The following is a 21,309-nucleotide window of genomic DNA, read 5'->3' as shown; positions in this document are numbered from 1 at the left end:
ATGTTAGATTACTTGATTGCAGTGGGGGTCACACAAGAAGTCAAAACTTATTGAACTCTCTCCTTACAATGGGTGCATTTTATGGTATGTCAATGAAGCCTCAATAATGTTTTTAAAAGCGGGTGTCACCTCACCTCCTGGCTTGTAGTGTTTGTGTACCTAATATAAATCTTGCTAAGTTTCCTTCAGCCAAGCAGGTCTCTGCTTCTGCTGGGCTGCTCTGCAGAGGCTGTGACTGCTGGATGATAACCCAGGTTACATAAAAGTGTAGAAACCATGTGCAAACAAATGATACATGGCAACCAGCTTTTATCTTGGTGCTGGAGATCTGCAGGGCGTGGTGGAAAGGGTGGCAACTGGACAGTGCAATGGTTCATTTCACCTCCTGTCACCGCGTGGGGCTGTAGGGGCAGCTCTGTCATACTTTCCAATTTTCCAAGCTGAAAATCCAGTTGTTATTGCTGTTTTTGAAATCTTACATTTTTTTAAAAACTGATAACAAATTGAAAACGTTTAAGTATTTGTGTGGGGAAAGTGAATCAGGCCTGAGGGTTGCGGACTGCCTTCTAGGTTTCCGGCCTGTGACCTCTGCAGCAGCCAAGGTGGAGGAGGGCTCAGAGGTTGGGAGGGAAGGGGAAGGAGCATGAGGAAGTGTGATTCTGCAGTAAGCACAGCCCATACTTTTACTCAGAACCCAAGACAGGCAGTTGACGAGATCTGCTGATGTTCTGAAGACGTTCTTCCTCGTCCCTCGTTCTTATTTTGCGGTCCCTCCCTGCCCCTACAGCTGTTCTCTGAAAGCTGTCTCCCTCATCCACAAAAAGATCTTGGAGGCCACAGACCAGGCAGGGAGGGAAGCTCTGAGGACTGATGCTGGCTCTCCCTCCTTCCCCTCCCAACTCCCCCTCCCAACTGGCACTGAAGGCAGGTGTTCCTCAGGCTCGGACCCCACCCACCTTTGCTCGTTTTCTCTCTCCTCTCTGCAAGCATTCTAATCCATCACAATGGCTGTAAACATCCATGACTCCCACATTTCCATCGCCAGCACCAGACTCTTGTGTATCCACCTGTATACAGACGTCTCAACTTCTAGACTTTCAAGACCAAACCTAACTCCTTACTTCCTCCCCCTAATCTGGCCCCACCACCCAGCCTACTCCACCTCTATAAATGGCAACACCACCCACAGTCTGCCCACACCAGAAACCCAGATGTCATTCATTCATTCTTTCTTTTCTTTCTTTTTTTTTTTTTTTTTTTTTTTTTGAGACAGAGTCACTCTGTTGCCCAGTCTGGAGTGCAGTGGTGCAATCTCGGCTCACTACAACCTCCACCTCCTGTGTTCAAGTGATTTTCCTGCCTCAGCCTCCTGAGTAGCTCTGATTACAGGCATGCACCACCATGCCTGGCTAACTTTTGTGTTTTTAGTAGAGATGGGATTTCACCATGTTATCCAGGCTGTTCTTGAACTCCTGGGCTAAAGCAATCTGCCTGCCTCAAACTCCCAAAGTGCTGGGATTACAGGCATGAGCCACCATGCCCAGTCCTTTCTTTCTTTCTTTAGAGATTTGATTCTTTTTTTAATTTTTAAAATGACCAACAATAAAATGAACATTTTCAGGAAAAGGTGTACAGTTCTGTGAATCAAACAGACAGATTCCCGTAACCAGCAACAAAATCAAGATACAGACCAATGATAGTCACATCTTCCTTTCACCCCTAGCCACTATGAAACACAGATGTACTATCACTAGGGTTTTATCTTCTCAAGAATGTCACATAGCTTTTCGCAACAGGTTTGCCACCAGAACACAGGTGTCATGAAAACTGCCCCTAAAAGCCAAAATGGGAAAGGAGAAGACTCATATCAACATTGTCGTCAGTGGACGAGTAGATTTGGGCAAGTCTGCCCCTACTGGCCATCTGATCTACAAATGTGGTGGCATCAACAAAAGAAGCATTAAAAAATTTGAGAAGGAGGCTGCTGAGATGGGAAAGGGCTCCTTCAAGTATGCCTGGGTCTTGGATAAACTGAAAGCTGAGTGTGAATGTGGTATCACCATTGACATCTCCTTGTGGAAATTTGAGGCCAGCAAGTACTGCACGACTATCATTGACGCCCCAGGACACAGAGGCTTCATCAAAAACATGATTACAGGGACATCTCAGGCTGACTCTGCTGTCTTGGTTGTTGTTGCTGGTGTTGGTGAATTTGAAGCTGGTGTCTCCAAGAATCGGCAGACCCGAGAGCATGCCCTTCTGGCTTACACACTGGCTGTGAAACAACTAATCATTGGCGTTAACAAAATGGATTTCACTGAGCCACCCCACAGCCAGAAGAGATATGAGGAAATTGTTAAGGAAGTCAGCAGAACATTAAGAAAATTGGTTACAATCCCGACACAGTAGCATTTGTACCAATTTCTGGTTGAAATGATGACAACATGCTGGAGCCAAGTGCTAACATGCCTTGGTTCAAGGGATGGAAAGTCACTCGTAAGGATGGCAATGCCAGTGGAACCACGCTGCTTGAGGCTCTGGACTGCATCCTACCACCAACTCGTCCAACTGACAAGCCCTGCTTCTCCAGGATGTCTATAAAATTGGTGGTATTGGTACTGTTCCTGATGGCAGAGTGGAGACTGTTGTTCTCAAACCTGGTATGGTGGTCACCTTTGCTCCAGTCAACTCTACAACTGAAGTAAAATCTGTCGAAATGCACCATGAAGCTTTGAGTGAAACTTTTTTTGGGGACAATGTGGGCTTCCATGTCAAGAATGTGTCTGTCAAGGATGTTCGTCGTGGTAACAATGCTGGTGACAACAAAAACGACCCGCCAATGGAAGCAGCTGGATTCACTGCTCAGGTGATCTATCCTGAACCATCCAGGCCAAGTCAGTGCTGGCTTTGCCCCTGTACTGATTGCCACGTGGCTCACATTGCATGCAAGTTTGCTGAGCTGAAGGGAAAGATTGATTGCTATTCTGGTAAAAAGCTGGAAGACGGCCCTAAATTCTTGAAATCTGGTGATGTTGCCATCATTGATGTAGTGCCTGGTAAGCCCATGTGTATTAAGAGCTTCTCAGACTATCCACCTCTGGGTTGCTTTGCTGTTTGTGATATGAGACAGACAGTTGAGGTGGGTGTCATCAAAGCAGTGGACAAGAAGGCAGCTGGAGCTGGCAAGGTCACCAAGTCTCCCCAGAAAGCTCAGAAGGCTAAATGAATATTATCCCTAATACCTGCCACCCTGGTATTAATCAGTGGTGGAAGAATGGTCTTAGAACTGTTTGTTTCAGTTGGCCATTTAAGTTTAGTAGTAAAAGACTGGTTAATGATAACAATGCATCGTAAAACTTTCAGTTCAAGGAAAGGATAATGTTACATGGACCACTTTGGTTTTCTTTTTTGCGTGTGGTAGTTTTAATTTATTAGTGTTAAAATCAGTGCTTTTTAATGGAAACAACTTGACCAAAAATTTGTCACAGAATTTTGAGACCCATTAAAAAAGTTTAATGAGGAAAAAAAAAAAAAAAGAGTGTCACATAAACAGAATCCTATAGTATGTAACCTTTTAAGCTGGCATTTATTTATTTGTTTATTTATTTATTTATTTACTTATTTAGAGACAGATCTCACTGCGATGCCCAGGCTGGAGTGCAATGGTGTGCTCTCAGCTCACTGCAACCTCTGCCTCCCGGGTTCAAGCAATTCTCCTGCCTCAGCCTCCCAAGTAACTGGGATTATAGGCATATGCCAAAAATTAGGCCTGGCTAATTTTTGTATTTTTAGTAGAGACAGGGTTTCACTATGTTGGCCAGGCTGGCCTCAAACTCCTGACCTCAGGTGATATGCTCACCTTGGCCTCCCAAAGTGCTGGGATTACAAGCATGAGCCACTGCACTTCGCTAGCTGACTTTTTTCGTTCAGCACAATGTCACTGAGCTTCATCCATGCCACCACGCCTGGCTAATTTTTAAACTTTTTGTAGAGACAGGATGTCACTATGTTGCACAGGCTGATCTCAAACTCTTAGGCTCAACTGATCCTCCCATCTCAGCCTCCCAAAGTACTGTAATTACAAGCATGAGCCACCACACTCAACCTCCTCTTTACTTCACCTTGGAAGCTACACTGTTACCCAGAGCCTATAAACAAACAAACAAAAACACCATGGATATTTTGTTCCTGGTACACAAATTAATGTCTTTAAATCCTCCAACACCAATATACATTCTGTGCAATTAAAAAATTCACTTGAGGCCGGGTGTGGTGGCTCATATCTGTAATCCCAGCAATTTGGGAGGCTGAGGAGGGCAGATCACTTGAGGCCAGGAGTTCGAGACCAGCCTGGCCAACATGGCAAAACCCCGTCTCTACTAAAAAATGTAAAAATTAGCCAGGCATGGTGGTGTGCACCTATAATCCCAGCTACTCCAGAGGCTGAGGCAGGAGAATCCCTTGAACCCAGGAGGCAGAGGTAGCAGTGAGCCAAGATCATGCCACTGCACTCCAGCCTGGGTGACAGAGTGAAACTGTGTCTCTAAAAAACAAAAAGAAAAAGAAATTCACCTGAGGCACGTGACCAGTAAGTCCCTTAGTGCTAGTACTGTCTATGCAAAATAGCAACTACAGAGTGAAACAAACCAGTGCAAGCATTTATGTGAAATTGGGCTCCATGCTAAATCTGGCTTCATGCTTAACTACATTAAAAACAATTGCCAAACTGCCAATGTATTTCTTCACAATATTTCTTATTTTAACTTCATCACAACTAAGAGCTTTAACTATGAACAATGTTAACTAGTCAAATTTCTGTAATTTTCCACGAGGTTTTAAATAATATTTTTATTTTATTTTATTTTATTTTATTTTTTTGAGACAGAGTCTTGCTCTATCATCCAGGCTGGAGTGCAGCAGCATGATCTTGGCTCACTACAACCTCTGCCTCCCAGGTTCAAGTGATTCTCCTGCCTTAGCCTTCCAAGTAGCTGGGACTACAGGCACCCACCATCACACCCCGCTAATTTTTGTATTTTTCGTAGACATGGGTTTTTACCATGTTGGCCAGGCTGGTTTTGATCTCCTGACCTCAGGTGATCCACTTGCCTCAGCCTCCCAAATTGCTGGGATAACAGGCATGAGCCACTGCACCCAGTCAAAAATATCTTGTTAACTAAACTTTTTCAACTTTCTATTTTTTCTGTATGTTCATGAACACAGACACTCAGAGAAATAGAAAAAAATGAAAAACTATATGTGACTTACATAGACCATCTATGACATGTTTGGACTTCCTGTTATGTCCTAATTTTATTTATTTATTTGTTTGTTTGTTTATTTGTTTGTTTATTTTTAAGACAGAGTCTTGCTCTGTTGCCCAGGCTGGAATGCAGTGGCATGATCTTGGCTCACTGCAATCTCTGCCTCCCGGATTCAAGCAATTCTCCTCCCTCAGCCTCCTGAGGAGCTGACATTACAGGTGTGTGCCACTTTGCCCAACTAATTTTTGTATTTTTAGTAGAGACGGAGTTTCACCATGTTGGCTAGGCTGGTCTCAAACTCCTGACCTCAGGTGATCTGCCTGCCTTGGCCTCCCAAAGTGCTGGGATTACAGGCATGAGCCACTGTGCCCAACCTGTCCTAAATTTTTTATTTTGTAAATAACCCCTCATTTTACTTTAGGACAGAAATTTACCATGCAAGATCCTTTCTCCTACAAAAGTATTTTCTTTATAACCTTCCTTACCAAAAACATATCTTCATATCCATAACTGTCTTTACATCTCTCTTCCCTTTGCTTTCTACCTTGTTTCATAAATAACCTTTCCAAGCCCATAATGTGAATCAACCTCTAGATAACTTCTGAATTAGACAAAATTATTCTTATTCTCAATAAGAACGCATCTTCCTTGGCACATTTTACATACAGAATTATGTATTAACTATAATTCTTATTCTTAGTAATCTTAAATTTTAGTGAAAACTTAGGAAGCAAGAAATCCTGACCTGCCTAACAGATATTAGCACTGTATAGGCCAGACAATTCCTTAATTTTTAAAAACATGTTTTCCTACATCATAACCCTTTCTGAATTGGAAATGTCCCAGACATCCAATAAGCACCCAATATAATTTCAAGATTTTAAATTAAGTGAAAAGTTTCCCTACTGCATTTGTCGCATTTACATTTCATTCATTTTTAGCAATTTATCTAGCTTACTAATGAGAATTGGGATCTTAAACAAAGCTAGTCATTATTTCTTCATTAACCATTTTTATAACCTGTGAATATCAGGTGTTCACCTAAGTAAGAAATTTCAAGTTAAATACACGGGTATTTTCACCCATATCTCAGAAGATTCCTCTGCTTTTATTAAACTAACAACATTAAATTAGTCTTACCTAGCAAAAAAATCGCACAAAGATCATTTTGTTCCTGGCTAGGTTTACAATCTTATAATCTTTTGTGCCAAACTCTGACACCTTAAAATATCTAGCAGAGACAAAGATAAAACCCAGAAAAAATTGTATGCTGACAATTCAGAAGAAATTTCTATTTTTATTTTACCAATTATCTTAGAGCCAGCTTATTTATTGAACATTTACCTAAGTCATGTAAACTTGAAAAATGCTTGGACTCATACACTTAATTTATGAGTGCTCCTTTATTTACATGCCAATTTTGGTACCCTACTAAAACAACATATAACATCCAGGAACATATGCACTTGCAGAGATCCAATAGCTTTTCCTAGGGATTCTAGCCATGAGATAGCAATACAAATTCACCAGTTTATAAACATATTCACACAGGTGAACTTTGTTTTCCCTGATGAGCAATTCAACGAAGGCTATGAAAGAAAATTTTGAGTAAAGCACTTTCTATGATAGTTTTATTTTTATTTTATTTTTATTTTTTGAGGCAGAGTCTTGCTCTGCTGCCCAGGCTGGAGTGCAGTAGTGCAATCATAGCCACAGCCCACTGCAGCCCTGACCTCCCAAGTTCAAGCAATCCTCCCACCTCAGTCTCCTGTATATCTGGGACTACAAGTGCATGCCACCATGCCTGGCTAATATTTTAATTTTTTTGTACAGAAAGGATCTTCCTAATTGTCTAGCCTGGTTCCAAACTCCTAAGCTCAAGTGATCCTCCTGCCTTGGCCTCTCAAAACACTGAGATTATAGGCATGAACCATGTGCCTGACCTATAGTTTTATTTTTATTTATATTTATTTATTTATTTATTTATTTGAGATGGAGTTTCACTTTGTTGCCCAGGCTGGAGTGCAATGGCACGATCTCAGCTCGCTGAAAACTCCACCTCCCAGATTCAAATGATTCTCATGCCTTAGCCTCCCAAGTAGCTGGGATTACAGGCGCCCACCACCACATCAAGCTAATTTTTGTATCTGTAGTAGAGACAGGGTTTCACCATGTTGGTCAGGCTGGTCTTGAATTCCTGATTTCAAGTGATCTGCCCACCTCAGCCTCCCAAAGTGCTGGGATTACAGGCATGAGCCACCATGCCCAGCCTACAGTTTGATTTTTAAAGGCCAAACCTCCCCAGACTCCAAAGAACATTGAGACCAAACAATACCACAGAAGAACATCATATACTAATAAGGCCTTGAAACCACCTTTGCAAAGATGATGACAGTGAGAGAAGTCTAGCATGACTGACTCCATCTTGCTTCTAGCCTTACAGGCTGGCTGTCCTCATTATTCCTGGGCATAAGCCAAGCTAACCATTGAAGGAATTTGTAGTTTAACTTTGAAGTAAGGATGATAAGTCTTTCCCTAAAACTAAACCCTCCTTGCTCAGTGACTGAAGCCATGTTTATAAAACTAATGAAAGGCCACAAGATTAGGATTATGGGAGAGGCCTGGATTCTGTTAAAACGTAGGCATAGTTTCAATAATCTCTTACTGCTCAGGAGTTTGTGCCAGAGATCACAAGACTCATGACTTCCCCGATTGCTCCTGTAGACAACATCACTATTGTAGAACCTGATTGGTCTTTTGAGATGTTTTTCAGACTTTGGCACTCTGGCAACCAACTGATGCCATCTGAATCCATGACTCATGACTCAGCTGGTCCTGTGGTTCCCACCCAGAGGCAGACTCAGTGCACAAGATCAATTTTCCACACCCTTACAGTTTTATCCCCAACCAATCAGCAACACCCATCTCCTAGACCTCTGCCACCAAATAATCCATAAAAATCTAAGCCTCTGAGTCCTCAGGGAGACTGATTTGAGTAATAACTTCAGTCTTTTCGTTTGGCTAGCTCTGCGTTAATTAAATTCTTTCTCTACTGCAATATCACGGTCTCAGTGAATTGGTTTTGTCTGTGCAGTGGGCAAGAAAAATCCATCAGGCAATTACAGCCCAACCCGGCTTAGAACAGCAACATAAAAACCTGGATACATGGAACTCCATCCCACTTTCCCATTCAACAGCAAAATGAGACCTATGGAGGGGCCAGAGCATTGCAAAATAACATCCATTGATCAAATTCTGGTTTCTCACAACTATATTGACATATACACATAAACAAACAATTATCAATATGCAATCCAACTGCTACAGCAACAAACAAGCCCCAAGAGTGTCCAAACTAAAAACAGCTGGGGTGCCTTCTTCTCTCAGTTGCTTTTTAAAGGGCAAACCAAACCTTTGGTGGGCAGAGGCCTAGGGAATGGGTTCTGCTAATTGGTTGGGGGTAAAACTGTAGGGGTGTGGAAAATGGTCCTTGTGCACTGAGTCTGCCTCTGGGTGGCAACCACAGGACCCGTTGAGTCACGAGTCATGGGTTCAGGTGGGGTCAGTCGGTTGTCAGACTGCAAAAGTTGGTCTAGTTCCATCTGCAAACAGAAATACCTTCTGAGTTTCCCAAATCAAGAGGAGCCACCTGGTATCCACCAGAAATCACTCACATGTCCAGACGCAGTTGTGCACACACACAATTACTAATGTCAACAAAAAGAATCAAACTCTGTAAAATATTTGAGGGATTTATTCTGAGCCAAATATGAGTGACCATAGCCCATGACACAGCCCCCAGGAGGTCCTGAGAACGTGTGTCCAAGGTCGTCGGAGTGCAGTTTGGTTTTATACATTTTAAGAAGGCGTGAGACATCAATCAAATACATTTAAGAAATACATTTGTTTGGCCCAGAAAGGCGGGACAACTCAAAGCAGAGCAGGGCTTCCAGGCTATAGGTAAACTTAAACATGTTCTGGTTGACAGCTGGTTGAGTTTGTCTAAAGACCTGGGATCATAGAAAGGAAATGTTCAGGTTAAAAGATTGTGGAGACCAAGATTCTTTTGAAGTCTTACAGTGGCTGCCCTTAGAAACAATAAGACCTTTAAAAGGTGCTAGACTCTTAGTTAATCTCTTCAGGATTGGGAGGGGCTGGAAGAAAAATATCTAGTTATGTTAATAGAGATCTTTACAGATGCAAATTCCCCCCCGCCCCCCAACAACAAAGGACAACTTTGCAGGGTCATTTCAAAATATGGCAAAGAAACGTGTTTTGGGGTAAAATATTATGACTTTCTTCTTTGTCATGTAATGTTATACCAGAGTAAGATTGGAAAGTAAGTCACGATATATAGAGTTAAATAAAACTCATCTGGGCTGGGCATGGTGGCTCACGCTCGTAATCCCTGCACTTTGGGAGCCCAAGGTGGGTGGATCACGAGGTCAGGAGATCAAGGCCATCCTGGCTAACACAGTGAAACCTTGTCTTTACTAAAAGTACAAAAAGTTAGCCCGGTTTGGTGGCACGCACCTGTAGTCCCAGCTACTCAGGAGACTGAGGCAGGAGAATTGCTTGAACCTGGGAGGTAGAGGTTGCAGCAAGCTGAGGTCACGTCACTGCACTCCAGCCTGGGCAACAGAGCAAGACTCCATCTAAAAAAAAAAAAAAAAGAAAAGAAAAGAAAAAAAAAAACAGGAAGGTGAATTTCTATGTTGATCCAAAAGAAGCATCTATGGGACAATCGGGCCAGTTTCATGAGAAATATAAATTGGATCCTGTCATTGCCCTGAATAAAACTTTTCAATGACTTCCCATTCTGGTCCCCTCCTCATGGCCTTTGAAGCCCTGCCTCTCTCTCCAAGCTTCTCTGGGGCCATCCCCAGAGAAGAGTCACTGACATCGCTCTTCCGGACTGGACTTCTTTCTGTCCCTTGAGCAGGCCAAGCTCTGAATGTCTGCATGCACCATGTCCTCTACTCTTTACCTGGCTGGTTCCCCACTTCTTCCAAGTTTCTATCCAATGTCACGCCTTAGAGACACACACCTGTGTGTCTCTGCCTTAGAGAGGCTTTCCCTGATCATCCAATCTCAAGTAGCCCCCTTCTGATATTATCTCACACTACACTCTCACGGTTTGATGTATTTGCGTGTTCATTTGTTTAACATGACTCCTACTAGACCGAGAAGCCCATTACAGCAGTCACCATGTCAGTTTTGTTTGTCACTATATACCCAGTGGGTGCCTAAAACTGTGCCTAGCGCAGACTGGGCATTTGGTGGTGGATAAATGAGTGAGTGATTTTTAAAAAATATCTCTAATTTTCTACAGTTGTAAATAATGCTATAAGAAGCATCCTTTTACATGAAGGCATGTGCACTGTGCATTTCCTACAAGTCGTACTGTTGAATTAAATGATATATACATGTAAAGCTTTGTTAAATATTGATGAATCACCTTCCCCGGCTGAGTCAACCCTTTCTTCCCCAACAGTCTGTAAGAGATCCCATAACTCTGCCAACAAGAGAAAATTTTGTATTTTAATTTTTTGAGATGATATTTAGAATTTAGAAACTATGTATTAGTCTGGGATTTCCAGAGAAACAGAACCAATAGTGTGTGTGTGTGTGTGTCTGTGTGTGTGTCTGTGTGTGTCTGTGTGTGTGTCTGTGTGTCTGTGTCTCTGTGCACGTGTCTGTGTATGTGTCTCTGTGTATGTGTCTCTGTGTGTGTGTCTCTGTGTGTCTCTGTGTGTGTGTACCTCTATGTGTGTGTCTCTGTGTATGTTTTTGTATGTGTGTCTCTGTGTGTGTCTGTGTGTATGTCTCTGTGTGCATGTCTGTGTCTCTGTGTGTTAATGTGTGCCTCTGTGTGTGTCTGTGTGTGTGTGTTTCTGTGTACATGTCTGTGTGTGTTTCTGTGTGTCTCTGTGTGTGTTTTTGTGTGTCTGTGTGTCTCTGAGTGTGTGTCTGTATGTCTGTGTCTGTGTGTCTCTGTTTCTGTGTGCATGTCTGTGTGTGTGTCCATGTGTGTCTCTGTGTGTCTGTGTGTTAGTGTGTGTCTCTGTGTGTGTCTGTGTGTCTTTGTGTGTGTGTCTGTGTGTTAGTGTGTGTCTGTGTGTCTATGTGTCTTTGTGTGTGTGTCTGTGTGTGTGTCTCTATGTACATGTGTGTGTGTTTCTGTGTGTCTGTGTGTGTTTGTGTGTGTGTGTGCACGCATGTCTGCGTGTGTGTATAAAGAGACTTATTTAAGGAACTGGCTCATGTGATTGTGAACTCTTGATGAGCCCAAAATCTGAAGGAGGAAGCTGGCTGACTCGAGGCTCAGGAAGAAGTTATGGTTTGAGTCTAAAGAGAGCCTAATGGTGAGCCAGGAAGACCCACTGCTACAGACAAAGTCTGAATCCAGTGTGCAGGAGAATTCTCTTTTGCATGTGGAGGTCAGCCTTTTGTGCTGTTCAGGACTTCAGTGACTGGAAGAGGCCCCCAGGTTTTGGAGGGCAATCTGCTTTGCTCAGAGTCCACCAATTTAAATGTCAGTCTCATCCAAAAACACCGTCACAGAAACACCCAGAATCATGTTTCACCAAATATCTGGGCACTGTGGCTTGGCCAAGCCAACACATAAACTTAACCATCATACTCTGTATTATTTTCATATTAATCTCCCAGATTAAAAATGAGATAGACAATATTTGCATATTGTGTAGAGTCATTTGTGTTTCTCCCAATACTTGCTTTGTTCTTATTTGACTTACAGGAGTTCTTTGAATATTGGCTGACAAACCCCATATCAGGTATGTAAGTAGAAGCATAGTGGCCTTTTACTTTGTTGATTGTAATGTTTTTCTTTTTTCTTTTTTTTTGAGATGGAGTCTCACTCCGTCACCCAGGCTGGAGTGCAGTGGCACGATCTCCACTCACTGCAAGCTCTGCCTCCCGGGTTCACACCATTCTCCTGCCTCAGCCTCTGGAGTAGCTGGGACTACAGGCGCCCACCACCACGCCCAGCTAATTTTTTGTATTTTTAGTAGAGACAGGGTTTCACCGTGTTAGCCAGGATGGTCTCAATCTCCTGACCTCGTGATCCACCTGCCTCAGCCTCCCAAAGTGCTGGGATTACAGGCGTGAGCCACCGCGCCCGGCCGATTGTAATGTTTTTCATAAGTTTTCTCTTTTTATGTGCTCAAACGTCTGATCATTTTTTGATGACTTCTACGTTATGCCATACTAGGAAAAAACCTCCTCATTTATAAGACTTTTAAAATCACACGATATCTACATAACGTTTATAATTTTTAAAACCATTTTTTATCTTGAATGCACCTGCCTTTTATTCTTGTTACCTGGCTGTAATTCTTCCCAGTGGATAGTCAGCTATCCCAACATAATTTACTGAATCGTCCATCCTTTCCCACAGTGGTTTGAAATGGACCTAGATCACTTAAGTAGAAAGAATCCTCCAAATGTAATCTAAAATGACAAGATTTCATCATTTTTACCCATCTTTACCCATAATTAGCAAAAATATTAAAGATACAAACATTCAATGTTGGAGAAGGTGCAGGGGAAGGGGTTATGCCGTGTACAGCTAGTGGAAATGTAAATTACCAAACACTATCCGGAAGGTAATATGTAAATATCTATCAATAATTTCAAGGCACATCTCTTTGACCTAGAAATTACATAAATTATGGATCTAAAGATTCGTCTAACCAAAATACTCACACCAGTTCAGATAGCTAGCTAGCTAGCTAGAAAGATATAGATAGATGATAGATAGATAGATAGATAGATAGATAATAGACAAATTTGCAGAGGCACTGTTTGTTATACCAAAAGAACTATAAACTATGTAAATTAATCCTAAATGGTTACATAAATTATAGGACAGTCCTAAAACAAAGTACCACGTAGCCATTAGAAAGACTCTAGATTGGTACGGGCTGCCATAAAAAGATTACGAAGGCACATTATAAGGTGAAAAATAAAATTTCACAAAAATATATAGAGTATGATTCCATTTACGCATTTTTTTTTTTTTTTTTTTTTTTTTTTTTTTTGCGATGGAATCTTGCTCTGTCACCCAGGCTGGAGTGCAGTGGTGCCATCTCGACCCACTGCAACCTCTGCCTCCTGGGTTCAAGTGATTCTCCTGCCTCAGCCTCATGAGTAGCTGGGACTATAGACGCCTGCCACCACACCTGGCTCATTTTTGTACTTTTATTAGAGACGGAGTTTCACCATGTTGGCCAGGCTGGTCTCGAACTCCTGACCTCAGGTGATCTGCCTGCCTCAGCCTCCCAGAGTGCTGGGATTACAGGCGCGAGCCACCGGGCCCAGCCCCATTTATGTTTGTTTGTTTTTTTTTTTTTTTTGAGACGGAGTCTGGGTCTGTCGCCCAGGCTGGAGTGCAATGGCGCGATCTCGGCTTACTACAACCTCTGCCTCCTGGGTTCAAGCAATTCTCCTGCTTCAGACTCCCAAGTAGCTGGGATTACAGGTGCGCACCACCACACCAGCTAATTTTTTGTATTTTTAGTAGAGACAGGGTTTTACTATATTGGCCAGGCTAGTCTCGAACTCCTGGGCTCAAGTGATCTGCCTGCCTTGGCCTCCCAAAGTGCTAGGATTACAAGCGTGAGGCACTACACTTGGCCTCATGTATTCATTTTTAAGCCAAATATTTGTATATGTACATACATGGACATAAACAAAATAGTGGTTTCATCTGGGAAGGAAGAAGCGAACTGGCATTTCACATTTTACTTCTGTACCGTTGGGTTTTTTTTAAAAGGCTATATTCATGCATTATAATGCAATTTTTTAAAATTAGAGAAATAATAATGGGAAACCATTCAGCACCTTGATTCTGACCAAGCAAGAGCAGATAAGGTAGCACAGGGATTCAAACTGCCTGGAGACCTCCAGGGTCACTGTGAGGGTAGCTGGAATCATGGGCGTAAATAAATGATTTAACGTGCTCAAGCTTCTAAGTGCCCATCCCTGGGGCTGGGGAGGAGCGAGGTGCTTAAACCATTCCCAAGCCTCAGGCATTGAAAGCAGGAGTGTTTTCTCTAAGAAGGAGGGTGCTGTGCTGTAATTGACCTCTTTGGCATTCAGCGGCTGCACGACATCCAGTGCAGCTCTGGGCTGGCGGAAGAGATCAGGCTGCTTGTGCTGGGAGGGGTCGCTGACCAAGGACAAGTCCTGTACTCACAGCTACGCTGAATTGCAGTCCTGGGCCATCTGGCCCCGGCCTCATAATCACTCTTCTGTCATGAATACTGAATGAAGGTAAACATACAGTCACAGGGCTGTCTTGACAGCACCCAACTTTAAACCTGTGGCCTATTTCTGGCTCTATACTGTGATGAATTCTGTCAAAAACCAAACAAATAACATCCTAAAATTATTTCGTGAACAATACCTTACTTATTTCACATTAAAAATGTTGCTCTGTTATTGTAAAGACAGCACGGTTTTGGTTTTTGTTTTGGCTTTTGTGTGTGTGTGTGTGTGTTTTGTTTTTGTTTGGTTTTGGTTTTTTGTGGTTTTTTTTTTTTTTGAGACCGAGTCCCGCTCTGAAGTGCACTGCCCAGGCTGAAGTGCAGTGGCGCGATCACTGCAACCTCTGCCTCCCAGGTTCAAGCAATTCTCCTGCGTCAGCCTCCCGAGTAGCTGAGATTAAGGGTGTGAGCCACCATGCCCAGCTAATTTTTGTATTTTTGGTAGAGACAGGGTTTTGCCATCTTGGCTAGGCTGGTCTCGAACTGCTGACCTCAGGTGATCCACCCACCTTGGCCTCCCAAGAGTGCTGGGATTACAGGCATGAGCCACTGCACCCAGCCGACAGCATGGTTTTGGTCACCCCAAATGAGCACACAAATACATAAATCTCACAGTTTTGGTATTGCATCATTTTTTTCATATACTGGGAAACAAAAAATGGAAGTGGTGTAAGCTGTTCTGACCTCTGAAGGGCGCTGAGGGGACACGGGCCATCTTTTGGTTTCCTGGCTTCTGAACCACTTCTGTGTTTAGGGAACTGGCCACGTATGAGCCTTGTGAGGAGTCAGAGCCCATCTCCCACTAGAGAAACTACTGATGCAGGGACCTTATTTTCCAAGCATCCCTGATGCCTGCGTTTAGCCAATCAGGTGCACCTGCCCCAAATTCTGAATCTGAGGCTAATGGCACAAAGGAGGAAAAGTGGAAAATTATTTCTGGCAGTGGCAGTAGCGGTGGCAAACAGAATGTGGCTCTAGGTCCTAGTGTGCGGTGGTGGGGGGACTCCCACGTACTCCCTGGACTGAGCTAATGGCATGACTTTCAATGTGGCCCTGGCTGTGCAGCTTCCTTGATTCTAGAAGCCTGGTTTTCCAGCCTTCCTGGCACATCTCTGAGCTACTCAATATCTTATCATTAAATCCCTAAATGAGCCAGAGTTGGTCTCTGTTGCTGCAATTAAGAGCCATTGCTGAGACACGAGTCCAGCGCAATGATCATGAGCAAGGAAGCCTGCGTTCTGTTGAGAGATGGGCAGCCCATTAGTAATCAGAAAAATGAGACTGCACTAAAACAGCATGGAGACACTACTTGATATCCATGTGACTGGCAAAATCTCAGGCTCTGGATAATGCCAAGAGTGGGTGGGGGTGTGGCTCGGAGATCCAACTGCCCTGTGGCCAGTGGCTATACCCTTTTCCCTTTTTAAAAAAAATGTGTTCTCTCAGCTAGGCGCGATGGCTCACACCTGTAATCCCAGCACTTTGGGAGACCGAGGCAGGTGGGTCACCTGAGGTCAGGAGTTAAAGACTAGCCTGGTCAACATCGTGAAACCCTGTCTCTTCTAAAAATACAAAAATTACCCAGGCGTGGTGGCGGCCGCCTGTAATCTCAGCTACTCAGGAGGCTGAGGCAGGAAAATCACTTAAACCCAGGAGGTGGAGGTTGTAGTGAGCCGAGATCGCACTGTTGCATTCCAGCCTGGTGACAGAGTGACTCTATCAAAAAACAAACAAAAGTTTGCTTTTTTACATTTTTTCTCTTTTTTTAATTTTTAATTTTAATTTTTAATTTTTGAGACAGTCAGTAGCCTGGTCTGGAGTGCAGTGGTGCAATTGTAGCTCACTGCAGCCTCTACCTCCGGGCTCTAGTGATCCACCTGCCTCCACCTCCCAAGTAACTGGGACTGCAGGCACATGCCATCACTCCCAGTTTTTTAATTTTTATTTTGTAGAGACAGGGTTCTTGCTGTGTTGCCCAGGCTGGTCTCAAACTCATGGGCTCAAATGATTCTCCCACCTCAGCCTCCCAAAGTGCTGGGATATAGGTGTGAGCCACAGCACCTGGTCCCTTTTTCTTTTTTATGTCTATTTTTATGTCTATTTGGGTTCCATACACTCAACAGCTCAACAGAAGAAAGGGCTGTGGCTGGACGGAGTGGGCCACACCACTTGCCTCTGCCTTAATCATAGGTCACGTTCTTCTTGCTTTTAATTCATTTTTTTAGCAACATTAAACATTCACACACATACTTACATATTTAGAGAATTTCTTCAACGGCAGAAAAGGATGTACGAGAAAAGGTGAGTTTCTCTCCCGCACCAATGCCCAGAGCCCCTTCCCAGAGACAGCCGCGGAGAACAGGTTCGTGGGTGACCCTTCCCCAAGTCTATTTCTCACTCAGCATCCCGATGGGTCCTTCAGAAATGTGACACAGATTACAGCACAACCGCTGCCCTCCAGGGGCTTCCCATCATTCTTCGGATGTCATTCTACATCCTACCGTGGTGACAAAGCCCTGCGTAATCTGGACCAGTCGCCTGCCCCAGCCTCATTCCCACGGCTCTCCCCCACCCCGACCCCTTGCAGCCGCACTGACCTCCCCGGCCCCCACTGACACCCCATGGCTCATCTCACGACTTGCTGTACCTCTGCCTAGAATGTCCCTACAGGCTCCAGCCTCTGACTCTCCTGCTGGAGTTCTCTCCTCAAATACAACCTCCTCCGAGGGGCCTTCCTGGGCTGCCTGCGCCCTCTTCCTCTGTTCTCCCAGTCTGAGGCTTCCTACCCACTCCAGCCCGCAGCCCCAGGCTTTATGGTAGCGTAACTGCTATAAACTTAGAATTCTGGCTGGGCGCGGTGGCTCATGCCTGTAATCCCAGCACGTTGGGAGTTCGAGGCAGGCAGATCACTTAAGGCCAGGAGTTCGAGACCAGCCTGGCCAACATGGCCAAACCTCACCTCTACTAAAAATACAAAAATTAGCTGGGCGTGGTGGAGCGAGCCTGTAGTACCAGCTGTTCTGGAGGCTGATGTGGGAGGATGACTTGAACCCGGGAGGTTGCAGTGAGCTGAGATCACGCTACCGCACGCCAGCCTGGGTGACAGAGCAAGACTCTGTCTCTCAAAAAAAAAAAAAAAAATCCTAAGTCCCCCCAGTGACTGAACAGACTCCCTCTTGGGCAAGGGGACCCCAGAAAAACCTTAAAACTTGAGTTCCTGGCCGTGAAAGGTTGGGAGGTCAGACATGCCTCTTTATACCTCTTCACCTTTTATACTTCAGACACTGACCAGCATTCGTGTTAAAATAGAGGTCATGAAACTCACAGAATGGACCTTTTGTGGAAGTAAGATACCAAATTGTAAATAGGACTAAGGTCATTCCAGACAAGGGGTAAGTCACTCACCTCTACACTTAAAGAATAGCTTACGTTCTAACTGCCACGAGGCTTTTCTTTTTCTCTAGCAGAGAAACAAGCACTGGTCTCAGGATAAGCAACGTTGAAACATTTGGAAGTTCCTGCAGATGCTGAAGAACTGACCTCCAGCCTCTGTTCCACCGGCCACAACTACAGCTTTGACTGGACAAGAGACTGATTTCAGCCACTTTCTCCTGGTAAGAAGAACATGGACTGGTCCTCGCTGGTTTACAGAGGTTGCAAACAGGTTGCCTTCCTGTCTTGAAAATACCTTTTGATATATAGGACCTAATTGTAATAACATTTAAATGCTAAGTCTCCACTCCAAGGTGAACATTGGTTGTTGGCTTGTTGAAGACAGAGTCTCATTCTGTCTCCCAGGCTGGAGTGTAGTGACTTTATCTCAGCTCATTGCGACCTCTGCCTCCCAGGTTCAAGCGATTCTCATGCCTCAGCCTCCCAAGCAGCTGGGACTACAGGTGCACCACTACGTCTGGCTAATTTTTAGTAGAGACGGGTTTAGCTATGTTGGCCAGGCTGGTCCTAAATTCCTGGCCTCAAGTGATCTGCCCGCCTTGGCCTCCCAAAGGGCTGGGATTGCAGGCATGAGCTACTGCACCTGGCCAACATAGGTCGTATGTTACATGCATATTTGTTGAATATGCATGTGTCATGACTACCTCATGAATATTCATAGTTTTCCCTGTAATCTGTTGAATATGTATACTTAGCCAACCCATTCAGTATAAAACTCCTACCTCAAACCCTCTTTCTTTGAAGTGCCTGTCTCTGTTCTTGGCCAAAGGCACACTTCCCAGCCTGTGGGACAGCCACCTTGCAGGCTATAACCCTTTATAAGAAATGAAGTCTTCGTCAGGCATGGTGCTGTGTGCTTGTAGTCTCAGCTACTCAGGAGGCTGAGATGGGAGGACCACCTGAGCCCAGGAGGTCGAGGCTGCAGTGAGCTATGATTGTGCCACCGTACTCCAGCCTGGGCAACACAGTGAGATCCTGTGGAAAAAAAGAAAGAAAAAAGAAGGAAGGAGGGAAGGAAGGAAGGGAGAGAGAGAGAAAGAAAAGAAAGAAAGATGGATAGAAAGAGAGAGAAAGAAAGAAAGAAAGAAAAAGGAAGGAAGGAAAAAGAAAGAAAAGAGAGGAAGGAAGGAAGAAAGGAAGGAAAGAGTGGAGGGAGAGAGAAAGAGAGAAGGGGAGAAGAGAAAAGAGAAGAGAAGAGAAGAGAGAGAAGAGAAGAGATGAGAAAGAAAGGAAGAAAGAGAAAAAGGAAATCACAGTCTCCTCCCCTTTTCTGCGTGTATAAATTCAGTGAGTGCTAAGTGATCGCGGTTTATCAGTCTCTGGCCTGTCTTGCTGCAATGGTCAGCTGCATGGAGCCAGGCCTTGTCCACCGCTGAATCCCCAGCACCGGTGAGTGCTGTGACAGGGGCTGCTCAGCAAGTCCTTGCTGAATGGGTGTGGAGACGCCTGGCCATTCTCGTGCCTTGCTTTTTTCCACTGAACAGTACATGCCAGGCCCTGGTCTACATTGGCATACGTGGACCTGCCTCGTTCTTTGTAACAGGTGTGTGGGATTCCTACCATGTGGAAGCTCCACGATCTTTATTTAACCAGAACCTTTACTGATAAACAGTTTGCTCCCGATTTTTTATTATCACAAAACAAGCAACAACAACAACAACAATAAAAAACAGAAAAGTATATCCATACAATAAATCTGTAGATATCAGCTTCTTGGGTCATATAGTATGGAATGTTTCGTTTTGGTTTTTTTGTTTTGTTTTGTTTTGTTTCCTTCTTTTTTTTTTTTTTTTTTTCTTCTCTCTTTTTTTGACATGGAATCTCTCTCTGTCACTCAGGCTGGAGTGCAGTGATGGAATCTCAGCTCACTGCAACTTCCTCCTCCCAGATTCCAGCGATTCTTCTGCCTCAGCCTCCCAAGTAACTGGGATTACAGGTGTGCCTCACCATGTCTGGCTAATTTGTGTACTTTTAGTAGAGACGGGGTTTTGCCATGTTGGCCAGGTTGGTCTTGAACTCCTGACCTCAAGTGATCTGCCCAGCTCAGCCTCCCAAAGTTCTGGGATTATAGGCATGAGCCACTACCCCCTGGCCAGAGTGTTTCATTTTGAAAGATGTCATCAAATCACAGGGTCCCCAGAGAAGTCCCCAGAGAATCGCAGTCCCCAGAGTCACAGGGAGATGGGAGAAAAGAGGAGCAGATGAGGCCAGAGACTGCTACAGACAGAAGGCCCATGGAGCAGAACTTACAGGACACTGGGAGGACTCTAGCTTTGATCAGAGAGGTGGGAATGGATGTGGCCTACTTATGTTTTTATTTATGTATCTATTTTGAGACAAGGTCTCACTCTGTCACCCAGGCAGCAGTACAGTGGTATAATCACGAGTCACTGCAGCCTCAACCTCCTGGGCTCAAGTGATCCTCCCACCTCAGCCCCTTCAGTAGCTGGGACTACAGGCACGTGCCACCACACCCGGTTAATTATTTTTATTTTTTGTAGAGACAGGGTTTCGCTATGCTGCCCAAGCTTGTCTTGAACTCCTGGGCTCAAGCGATCCTCCCGCCTTGGCCTCCCAAAGTTCTGGGATTACCGGTGTGAGCCACTGCACCCAGCCCTGCTTCTGTTTTTATAAGACCACTCTGGCTGCTGTGTGGTGTGAAGTAGGGGGCCAGAGAGTAGATGCTGAAGAGACACAGGTGAGACACAGTGCTTACAGCCTGGACCAGGGCTGTGCTGAGAAGTGGCTGGATTGGGGAGCTATTCCGAAGACAGGGTGGAAAGGATTTGCTGGTGAGGTAAATGTCAGATCAAGAGAAGAATCAGAGATCTCTCAGGGCCTGAGCAACTGGAAGGATGGGGTGGAAGAGTCTGTGTAATTGGTGCCCCATTCCCAAGATGTTGGCACCACGGGCCTGCAGGGGCAGCAGCTGGTAGAGGGGAGGCATCTGGTAAACTCCCTTTCCCAACAGATAAGGTTTCCTGATCTTAGCCTGTCAGGGTGATTTCAAAACAGGTACAGCTGGACTGCAGCAGGCTGTACTGTAAGGAAGGGCCAGCCTACAGGCAAATGAAGGCAGTAACTAACTCAAATCCTGTCCCCCAGCTAGGCCCACACTCCTCCTTTCCCTCTATTTCCTTCCCCTGTGGGTGCATGCTGGTGCCCAGGTGCCCATACAGCTGGAGACACCTGTGTTCCCTTGCCTTTTTTTTTTTTTTTTTTTTGATACTGAGTCTCACTCTGTCACCCAGGCTGGAGTGCAGTGGTGCAATCTCAGCTCACTGCAACCTCCGCCTCCTGGG

General features: G+C 44.5%; 1 pseudogene; it reads left to right on the top strand.

Annotated features, from left to right (window-relative positions):
- The first annotated feature begins 1,845 nt into the window (after positions 1 to 1,845).
- LOC103234510 (elongation factor 1-alpha 1 pseudogene) lies at positions 1,846 to 3,447 on the top strand (annotated as a pseudogene).
- The last annotated feature ends 17,862 nt before the right edge of the window (positions 3,448 to 21,309 follow it).

Source organism: Chlorocebus sabaeus, chromosome 6, assembly GCF_047675955.1.
Source record: "Chlorocebus sabaeus isolate Y175 chromosome 6, mChlSab1.0.hap1, whole genome shotgun sequence".
Lineage (NCBI taxonomy): Eukaryota > Metazoa > Chordata > Mammalia > Primates > Cercopithecidae > Chlorocebus > Chlorocebus sabaeus.
This window is presented reverse-complemented; position numbering and strand designations above follow the sequence as displayed.